This window comes from Onychomys torridus, chromosome 10, assembly GCF_903995425.1.
Source record: "Onychomys torridus chromosome 10, mOncTor1.1, whole genome shotgun sequence".
NCBI classification, from domain to species: domain Eukaryota; kingdom Metazoa; phylum Chordata; class Mammalia; order Rodentia; family Cricetidae; genus Onychomys; species Onychomys torridus.
This window is the reverse complement of record NC_050452.1, coordinates 27454269-27466008: the sequence shown is the minus strand read 5'-3', so window position 1 is coordinate 27466008 and position 11740 is coordinate 27454269. Positions and strand designations below refer to the sequence as shown.

General features: G+C 37.5%; 1 pseudogene; it reads right to left on the bottom strand.

Moving 5' to 3' along the window:
- Window positions 1-5731: 5731 nt before the first annotated feature.
- Window positions 5732-5963, bottom strand: LOC118591965 (annotated as a pseudogene).
- Between the last annotated feature and the right edge of the window lie 5777 nt (window positions 5964-11740).

The following is an 11740-nucleotide window of genomic DNA, read 5'->3' as shown; positions in this document are numbered from 1 at the left end:
CATCTGAAAAGGGACTATAGGCAAGGTGCTTCTAGAAACAATGTTTATTCTAGAAATAATCCAAACAGAAGGCCCCAACCTTCTGGAATAAGCAGAAGGTATGGAAAAGGCTAGCACTGGACTAATGAACACAGATCAACAAAGAACAGGCAAGGTAACTCTTTGCCATTGCAAAACTCCCTAAGGGGCCTCCTGTAGGTTTCAATATCAAATTGAGTTCAATCATTCCCCAACAGCATTGGGGAAATCCACAGAGCAATTAAAAGATTTAATGCCTGTTATTAAAAACCACAATGCTCTGGATGCTAGAACAGCATCAGTAGATAAAACAAGATTTTCAGGAAAAAACATAAAGCAAGTATTTTGGCAAACTTCTATAAATGATCAAAGACCAAAGCTAAAAGTATGAATAAATGGCATAGAAAATGAGAGTTTGATAGACACAGGTACAGATGTAACAACAATTTCACCAAAATCTTGGTATCCAGGTTGGCCTCTTCAGTAGGTAAATGTTCAACTTCTAGGGATTGGAACTTTATTTCCAAACAAAGTGCAGGATTGGTCAAGTGAATAAGGCCAGAAGGACAGATAGGAAAATTAAAACCTAATGTGTTTAACATAGCAGTGGATTTATAGAGACATGATTTGTTGCAACAATGGAAAACACAGATTAACATTCCCCCAATTTCAGAAACAAACTATAAATAAGGAATGCTTTTGAGAGAAATATTAAAATGTACATCATGGCAGTGGTGGTGCACGTCTTTAATCCCAGCACTTGGGAGGCAGAGGCAGGCAGCTCTCTGAGAGTTTGAGGCCAGCCTGGTCTACAAACTGAGTTACAGGAAAGGTGCAAAGCTACACAGAAAAATCCTGTCTGAAAAAAACCAAAACCAAACCAAACTAAAACAAAACAAACAAAAAAAACCTCTTTGTGAAACCTTAAAAAAAATGTATATCAAGGATGGTCACATACTGTTCAAGTTGGACATAAGCATGGAATAACAGCTGTTGGTCTTTCAAAGGTACCAACAGCCCTACCTTTAAAATGGTTAGTTGGCAACTTGTGTGGATGGAACAATGGTTTTTGGCATCAGAAAAACCACAGGCACTAGAACAGCTATTACAGCAACAGTTAAATGCTCAACATATTGAAAAATCAGCTAATCCTTGGAATTCTCCTATATTTTTCATTAAAATAAATCTGGAAAATGGAGAATGTTAACAGATTTAAGAGACATAAATAAGGTGAGTCAGCCAATGGACTCCTTATAGCCTGGAATTTCCTTGGTTTCTTTATTACCTAAGGGATGGTCTATTATAGTGATTGATTTAAAAGACTGCTTTTTTACTATACTTTTACAAGAACAGGATAGAGGAAAATGTGCCTTCAAAGTGCCTAATTATAATAATTCCCAACCTATTAAAAGATACCATTGGAAGATTCTTCCACAAAGAATTAAACAACCCCCACCTTAAGCCAATATTTTGTATGACAGCCACTAGAACTAATTCATAAACAGTTTTATCAATCTAATTTACCATTATATAAATGATATCTTATTGGCTTATTCAGACACAGATACATTAGAAAAAAATGTTTGATGAAGTAAAGAGAATTTTGCCTTGTTGGGGATTACAAATTGCTCCTGAAAAAACACAAAGAGGAGATTCTATTGATTATTTAGGATATAAAATAGGTTTACAGAAAATTCAACTACAGAAAGTAAAACCAGGAGAGATCAATTATGAACTCTTTATGATTTTCAAAACTTGCTGGGAGATATTAACTGGCTATAGCCTACAATTGGATTAAAAACCTAAGAATTAAGTAATTTATTTAAAACCCTACAAGGTGATAAGGATTTAAATAGTACAAGAAATTTATCAGCTGAGGCTGAGAGAGAATTGGCTCTAGGAGAAAAGAAATTACAGGAAGTACATGTGGATCACTTGGACCCAAAGCTTGATTGTTTTTTAGTTATTTTTGTCTTCTAATCATTTTCCTACAGGAATTCTTATGCAGAGCAAAGATAATACCTTAGAATGGATATTTTTACCACACAAACAGAGGAAAAAATTAAAGACCTATGTAGAAAAGCTTTCTGAATTGATTCTGAAAGGAAAATTGAGACTTTATCAGTTAACAGGAATAGACCCAGTAGAAATTGTGGTATGTATCAAGTCTTTCTCTATCCCACCAGCCAGCTCCCATCATGACATGGAGACTTATTATCAATTAGAAAGCTCAGTCAATAGCTTAGGTTTGTTTCTAACTAGCTCTTATAACTTAAATTAACCAATTTACATTAATCTACTTTTTGTCTCATGGCTTTATTAACCCATCTCCATACTGTCCATCCTGATTGCTCTGTGTCTTTTGGCATTTCCCCCTTCTTCCCAGAATCCTCTCTGCCTCCCAAATCCTGCCTAGCTATTGGCTGTTCAGCTTTTTATTAAACCAATCCAGGTGACACATCTTCACAGTGTACAAAAATATTATTCCACAACAGTGGTAACTTTTACTAATGCTGAAACTGCCTCCTTATAGGCAGAAAACAAAAACTGTCAAAGAGCTTGCAGTTATTTTGGGGGGAGAGATTTTAGTAACAAATGTCCTAACAGCAAGAGACTTCAGTTTATAAAAAGAAATAATTGGATTCTCTTTCATATAATAAAAGGCTCAAAGCTTTTATGATTCAGTTCATAAATCAGAATTATATTCTATTCTCATGGTATTAATAGAATTTTTAGAACCTCTTAATACAGTTACTTTCAATATGCAGAAAGAGTTGTTTTACATATTGAAGCTGCTAAATTTATTCCAGATGATTCAGAATTAACTTTGTTATTTATTCAACTGCAACAGATAATCAGAAATAGAAATCATCCCTTGTATACAACACATACCAGATCTCATACAAGTCTACCAGGCCCTCTAGTACAAGGTAATGATTAAATCAATCAGATATTGGTAGGAAATGTGCTGGAAGTCTCAGAATTTCATAAGAAACACCATGTTAATAGGAAACATTTGAAGAAAGATTATTCTATCACTTGGCAACAAGCCAAAGTAATTATAAGAAAATATCCTACTTGTTCTTTGTATACTCAAACCTCACCACCTGCAGAAACTAACCCAAAAGGTACTCAAAGAAATGAAATTTGGCAAATGGATGTGCTTCATTTTGCAGAGTTTGGAAAATTAAAATATGTGCACTATATCATAAATACATTTTCAGGATTTCAATAGGCCACTGCTTTAAGTTCTGAAAAGGGTGATTCTGTAATTACACATATATTAGAAGTCATGGCTGTTATGGGGATACCTGTATAAATTAAGACTAATAATACTCCAGCATATGTCTCTGGTAAAATAAAACAGTTTTTTTTTGCATATACAATATAAAGCATATTACAAGTATACCACACAATCCTATAGACAAGCAATTATAGAAAGATCTAATCACACTTTAAAAGAGATGCTTAATAAACAGAAAGGGGTAGTAAAGACCCCCAGATATAGATTACATAATGCCTTATTAACTTTAGGTTTTTTTTTTTTTTTTTTGAGCTGAGGATCGAACCCAGGACCTCGCGCTTGCTAGGCAAGTGCTCTACCACTGAGCTAAATCCCCAACCTGCCTTATTAACTTTAAATTTTCTAAATGCTATTGAAACAGGAACAAAGGCTGCAGAGAGATGTTGGAAAATAGAAAAAGAAAAACCTGCTGAATGAAATCGGCCTATATATTTTAAAGATGTGTTAATCTCAGAATGGAAATCAGCATATGTGTTATGTTGGGGAAGAAGTTTTGCTTTTGTTTCCCCAGGAGAAGAAAAGCTATGTCTACCATCAAGATTGATAAAGATTAGATTCAAACATGAGAGATCTCTTGACTAGGAGAGGCAATAGTTCATCAAACAAATTGGTTATTCTAAACTAACTTATAAGACTAACAAATGCCTTCCATTTGATATGACAAATTTTTTTATTAGCAAAAGATAATGCTTTTTCTGTTGCCACAAAACATTTTGTCTTGACAAAGATATAATCTGACAGAAAAGGAACTCCCCAAAGCTAGGGTTGGGGCAGGGTTTTCTTTTTGTCTTACCAGGAAAATGAAAACATTCAATTAAGGAATCTGAAGACCACTGGACAAATGAGACATCTGAAGAAGGAGGACGAATTATCCTGACAAAATTGTCCCAAGAAAAAGAGTAAAATTGGCCTAATGGTATAGCACATTTCTAACAGAATAAAATTTTACAAGTCTTCCCAAATTGTTGTTTCTGTTGCTCTTTACAAATATAAAAGGCAATTGGTTTTTTGTGGTCCCAATTCAATTAAAAATCAAAGTTGACTTTGGAGTTGGAGTGTACTTGTTAAAAGAAAATCCAAAATCTCTGTCTCATGTCAGAAAAGCCACCTGGCATGGGACAGAAGAAAACCAAAATTAGGGACTATTCTATTGCCACTAATCTCTAAGGAATAAATATTAGCTCTAAAATTATAAGAATATTATATATGTATATATATATGCTTCCTGTTGTGATATTAATGGTCATACTAACTAATTCTGGAAATAGGCTTCATTTAGCTTCTTGTACATTATTTTGGACTTGAGTTTGAAGCAGGTAACTAGGAATTAAATTTGTGCATTTTGGATATAGTTAATAGACTGTGGTCCTTTAACCTCTATGAGATCTGCTACATGTGACATATTTACAATGTTTGAGTTTTCTGCAGTGAACTGTAACCATTCCTAACAGTGACCTTTGAAGTCTCTAAAAGGATGATGGGGCGGGCCCCTAAACCACAGCTCCACCTGGATTGTGGTAATACCATTAAACTGACAAACACCACCCAAAGATCAGTTTTGGACTACACACTGCTCAGGACAACTTTAAAGCTGCTAGCTGAGAGGGTCCAGCCTTATAAACTACTCTAGTCAGGACTTCGGATAAGCTTTGCCTTTTCCCATTATACAGAAACTAGACAATAAATGTAATAGCTAGTTTTCCCAGGACTTGACTAGTATTCCAATTTTCTCAGGTTTCCCCTAAAGATACTGTCACCCTCAGACAATAGGAAGGAGTTTTAAGAATGTGATGCCCACATTCCCAAAAGGTGGGGTGGGTGGTTTTTTGGCCATTTGGTGGGTTATGGACATTTGCTATCATTTAGGGGTGTTGGTTGCAAATTGTAATTGGTCATGGTAAGGATAGAAACTAAGCAAAGGGGATTAGATTCAAGGTTTTTTTTTTCTGAAAAAAAAAAGGGGGAATATAAGAATGATAGGATAAAAGGGTAGATTATTGAATCTACTTAAAAAAAGCAACTGTTAATCTCAAATATTTTACATTGGTATGGATTTTTGTATGTTGATGCAAATTTAAGGTTATTATTTGGTTATAATATACTATGTGTATTATATACTATGTGTGTGTATACTCTTGTTTAAGGGATTTTTGTATATTGATACAAATTTAATGTTATTTTTGTTATAACATATTGTATATATGTCTCTACTCTTGTTTTTTTAAGGGATTTTTGTATATTCATACAGATTTAAGTTTATTTTTGTTACAACATACTGTATATATGTTTCTACTCTTTTTTCAGCATTGAAGTTTTTATTCATGTGAATTGTTAAAAATGGGCATCTATACCAGTGTCAAACGAGGGTGGGAGAGGAAGGCAGGGTAGATGAGGAGAAGGAATTCCCGTCTATTGATAATAAAGCTCCAGGTTCATCCCATCATGGATTCCATAATCTCCCAGAAACATGTGGTCCTTAAAAATTGTGTACCACTTTTTAAGAATGATCTTATTCCAACGGGTGCCAGTTTGGGCTGCTATCAGTTTCTTCAAGTCCCTAATGATGTCAAATGGTGTCATCAGTGTTGCACTTGACGCAAACTTTCTTCCCTAGACGGTCATTGCAAACCACCTCAATCATTGTGGCTGGAGCTCTAATCCCCTTGAACTTATTGACAACACAATTCTCATGTTTCTACTCTTGTTTAAGGTATTGTGCCTATGCAGTTCACTTGAAAATGTAAGGTAAAGTTCTAGTCCTTGAAAACTATTATTATAAACCTTTTAAGATAATAAATGCAGGTTAGTAGTTAGTCGTCTCTAACAATCAAACTTGTAGTCATGTCAGGTATGTTTTCAAGGTCATACAGAAGTACATTTTAGATGGATAGACAGGTGGTTGTCAGGTATGTTTTCAAGGTCATACAGAATACATTTTAGATGGATAGACAGATGGTCTTCAAACACTTCAAAGACCTACAGAATATGGCATTTAAAATGTTTTGTTAACATAGGGCTTTTCATGACAGAGTTCTTCAAAATTCTTGCTTCATAGAAAAATCTATCAATACTCTAGGCCTGTAGGCTAAAGATGGATGTGCCATTGTTGCAGAGGAACCTTAGATGACTGTCCAGACAGCAGATGTCTCTGTCATTTCTTTCTTTCTTCCTTCCTTCCTTTCTTTTTTAAGATTTATTTATTATGTATACAGAAGAGGGCACCATATCTCATTACAGATGGTTGTGAGCCACCATGTGGGTGCTGGGAATTGAACTCAGGACCTCTGGAAGAGCAGTTGGTGCTCTTAACCTCTGAGCCATCTCTCCAGCCCTCTGTCATTTCTATAGTTTTGGAAGTTGATTGCTCTGCACTTCCTGTTTACTCAGGTAATATTATAAACTTTTGGGGGTCTTTGATGGAGTTGAACACTAGTTAGTTATAGTTACCGTTTTCCTTAGTTATGAGAGAAGGTAAATTAGGTACAGAGCTTTGGACTCATCAAGATAGGATAGATAATAGAGTAATTTCTCTGAATTTGCCAAATGCAATGAACTAGACATTGTAAACAGTTACTTGATAACTGTTCTTATTTTATATAGTTTTATTACATTAAATTTAAAACCTTTTTATTTACACTAAAAGAGGGAATTGTGAAATATTTGTTTAAAGAGGCAAACATGTGTTACATTTGTTCATGCTGCATTTGTTTGACTATGTAAAGATGTGTTTCATTTCATACAAATGTGTTTCATTCATACAAATTTAAGTTTATTTTGTTATTCTGTATATATATCTCTACTCTTGTTTGTTTAAGGGATTTTTGTATATTCATACAGATTTAAGGTTATTTTTGTTATTAGTTGGCAGGAAGTAGCAGGGAGGAGCTTAACGTGGGCTTTTTTAGTTGGGTGGTATAGAAGGGAGGTTTCTGGGAATGCCAGCAAAGAGAGAAAGTTAGCCAGTTGCTACTCTGACTCTCTGAGCTCGCAGGTTTTCACCGGAGCCTTTGAGTTTTATTAGAACCATAGAGATTTAGTTAAAGCTACCTTTAGCTGCAGCAACAGAGCCATTGTCGGGGGAATAGACTTCTCCCCAGGCTGCAGCCTGAGTGACAGAGCCACTAGCGGTTTAGAGCTCAGCTACTATGACAAAGGTAAAACAGCAGACACCTTCTTCTGTAATGGGGTCCTTTGGTGCCAGTCCCTAAGGCCCCTTTCAGGGTCCAGAAAAGACGCTACAACAAGCGAGGGAAACCTAAGGATTTGAGGGTGAAAGAATCATTCCACACAGTTCTTTGCATGTCTTTTTATTGTTTTGTCTTAGTTCTAATTCTCTTATCTTAATTGTCTATAATTTCTTAGCTCCAATTCTCTGTTCCTATTATAATCCTAATTCCTAGCTGCTTCTTCATCTAACCTAAAAATTCTTTTTCTTTAGGAGGCTTGAAGCAATAGAAAAAATTACAAGAGTTACCTCTCATTGGTCAAAAGCACATTCCTAGGGTAAATGATAAGGGCAGAGCCATTTACCATGGTAACCACAAAGTTCCAAGGCCTCAGGACCAGAGGGGAGGGGTGCAGTGCCCAGTGCGACAAACTCTGAGACATAGGTCTTTATCAGCAGACTTGGCAAGCAAAGAACTGGCATGCTTTTCTTAGGGTGCTTTGTGTAGATAACCTTGGTTGGACACCTGCAACTCTGACCTTGTGCATAATTGTAAAGTTTTAAACTTATGATCCATTCACAAAGGCCTTTTGTCTAGTTTGAATTTGCTCTGAGGTAATAATGAGCTAACTGTGTATAGTCAGTCTGAACAAAAGAAGACTTTTAAGGGTCTCCGGTCTTTGTGGAACAATAGATCTAGTTATGAAGCATATCCTAGTATATTTTCTATATTTCAAAATTGTACAGCTTAAAGAGAGGTCATCTTTCTCACCATCCACAGATATATGTGTGCCCATAAGGTTGAGATACAGTCATGAGATTACATACATATTTCATGAAAATGCATGGTAATGGGGAGATATCATAGCTGTTATTGCACAAGAAATTACAGATGGAAGCAACAGTATTCAGAGTCAGTGGCCTGCAAGCCTTGTTTGACAGGATATCCCATCTGAGAATCATTCCTTTGGTGGGTTGACATCTGAATTATCAATTGCTGTAAGCTGTATTTGTGTCCTGGCCCACAATAGCTTGTGATAATGGCTCCTGACACTTCTGGCCTCAGGCATCGCATGTACATGGTGCACAGACATGCATTCTGGAAACACACACACACATAAAATAAAAATAAAGTCTAAAAAATGTGTTTAACAACAGCAACAAACAAAAAAGGAGTACACTCCTGAGCATTGTCTGAGTTGGAGGCCAGCCTGGTCTACAGTGCAAGTTCCAGGACAGCTAGGGTTACACAGAGAGACCCTGTTTCAAAAACAAAATAAAATGAAACAAAGAAGCAAAGCAAAACAAAACAAAAACAAAAAACAAAACAAAAACTCACCCAAGAGATCTATAAAACAGAATGCCTCTAACCTGTAAGCTCTGCTTTCCCAAAGACAGATAACTTCCCCATATTCTGGGAGCTGTTCTTGCTATTGCCTGGTTTTGTAAAATTTCAATGTAACTGTTCATGTGAGATAACAAACTGTGTTAGCTTCTGTAAACAAGCTTGCTTGCCCCTGATTGCATGTAGACAGAAAGTGTGGTTGATTACTTGTAGGCAAAAAGTACATCAGGATGTGTGCTTGCCCTGATTGTACGAAGGTAGGAAGTATGCAGCCTAGTGAATTTTGCCTTTATAAGCCCCTGACTAATATAATTCAGTGATACACCCTGGGAATCTCAAATCTGGTGCCAGTACCTGAATAAGGCCTCTTCTTTGTTTGAAATTTACTCATGACGAAACTCTGATTGACCTCAGACCCATAACAAGCTCAAAGCCAGCCTGGTCTATATAGTTAATTCCTGGCCAGCCATAGATACGTAATGAAACCCTGTCTCAAAAAATATTTTTTGGGGGGGACAAGAATGCCTCTGGGCATGCTCAGTTCACACTATACTGTTTTAGCTCAAAATAAAGGCATTGTGAAGGGGGCATTGATAGAACAGTCTGCCTTGTTTAGCAGCTAACAGGATTTTTTCTTTGGTTACTGTGTGGGGAGTGTATGATGTGTGGATTGAGGGGGGTACAGTATGCATGTGGAGATCAGAAGATAACTTTTTGGATTTGGTTTTCTCCTCCCACCTTTATGTTGGTTCTGGGGATCAAACTCAAGTTGCCAGGCTTGTTTGGCAAGCGCCTTTATCCAGTGAGTCATTTTGCCAGCTTCAGAATTTCTCAGTTCCAAACTGGTTGCCCTTGTGGTTATATTGAACCACACATCTTATCAGAGGTAGTGAACACCTGCCAATTCTGCTTTAAAACTTAATTCTTGAATAATACATACACTTCACATCAAATGGTAAGACTACAGAGCTGAGTGGTTTATTGGCAAGAGAATAAGGTGACTTGATTTTCCCTTGAAATTATTTAGTAATACAACCTATAATTATTTTCTATTATTAGCTTGAATCTGCCCAAACCACATAATTGTTATTTTTCACATCTGCTTATAAATGTCTCATAGGAAATGGTTTCTGGCTGCCTTCAGGCTGAAGATCCAGAGGCTGTTCCTAGGACAGCCATGCCCAGAGGTGGGCAGAGGGGTCTTGGTGGACTCCACCAGGGGTGGGTGCTTAGATCTGAACTTGCTTGGTTGCACCTGATGTGGTGGTATGTACCAGACCTAAAGTTACAAGGCTGAGTAAGGACAAAGCTTAGTGTCCTTGGATTCAGAAAGGCATGTCTTATGTTCAATGTCGCTAGCAGAGGTCAGCCCAGCTAGCCCTAGTGACCAAGAAGAGCTATGGTGGGATGCACCTCATGATGTGTTCCTGAAGCCTGGCTACATGTTAATAGAACCAGTCCGGTTTCTCTCTCTGAGCAGTTGAACCAAGTAGATCATTAGAGAGAATGTCCCCCAGATAGTCAATAATTCACCCATCTATGTGGCCACAATGACTGTCTTGCAAGATAAGTGTGGGTGTCCTTGTTTGCAATGTCTCAAACAAGATGCTAAGAGAGGTGGTCCTTTAACCATCCTGGCAGAAATGCAGATATTCTGAAGGAGACACTGACACTGTGTTCTTCCCTTTGGCTATCACACTACTGAAATGATGGTCCCCCAGAAATCGGAATTTCCCCAGGAATTTCAAGCTGGAGGAAGAAAATGGCTGAAACACACTAGCTAGAAGAGGAACCTGTCTCCAGAAAGATTATTTTACAGCGTCCTGACAACTGATCTAACTGCCATACAGGACAAGTTAATGATGGGTCCGTGATGGGCAGGGCCACAGTAGACCAGGCCTTGTGCTTAGTTATGCATAGCTTCTGTTCTCTGTTTAGACCTACACTTCATGCGAGGACACTAAAGATGGACGTAGAGACCACTGAACCTCTTTAGCCATTCCTCTTCCCAGTGTGGCTATTGAATGAATCTACTTTCTCCGTTTTTCACAGATAGCTGTCTCTTTAACTGACTTTATGAAGATGGGTGGTTGAGTCTAGATTAATTGGGTTCTGGAGTCCAGGCTTTGATCCTAAAACTGCCAGTAAAACTCTCACCAGAAACACCAAGTCCTCTCCAGAGTGATGGGGGGGAGAGGCAGGCGTTGATGGCTGTTGCTAGAAGAAGCAAAGGATGGCACTTTGCTGGGTCTCAAGGAAAGCTATAGCTTTTAAGACCTGCAGTAATTACAAAGAGAAATAAAAATGCAGAGTGTATGCTACTAAGAAATGTGGGCTAGAATGTGGCAAAGTGGGAGAGCATTTGCATAGCACAGGCAAGGACCCAGGTTCAATCCTCAGCATCATTAAAAAAAAAAAAAAAAAAAGTAAGCTGGGCAGTGGTGGCACACGACTTTAATCCCAGCACTCGGGAGGCAGAGCCAGGAGGATCTTTGTGAGTTCGAGGCCAGCCTGGGCTACCAAGTGAGTTCCAGGAAAGGCGCAAAGCTACACAGAGAAACCCTGTCTCGAAAATCAAAAAAAAAAAAAAAAAAAAAAGTAGAAGCTGGAGTGATGTCTCAGTGGCTAAGAATACTTGCTGCTCTTCTCGATGACTCAAGATCAGATTGCAACACCCACATCAGGTGACTTGCAACTGCCCATAACTTCAGCTCCAGGGGATCTGACACCCTCTTCTGACTTCTGTGGACATCAGGATACACACACACACACACACACACACACACACACACACACACACGTAAGTAAAAATAAAAAAAAACTTTTAAAAAAGCAAGCAGTAATAAAAGAACAAAGACAAAATTAGAAATGATGAGGTTAGACATTTTAAAGATGATAAAACAAGCCG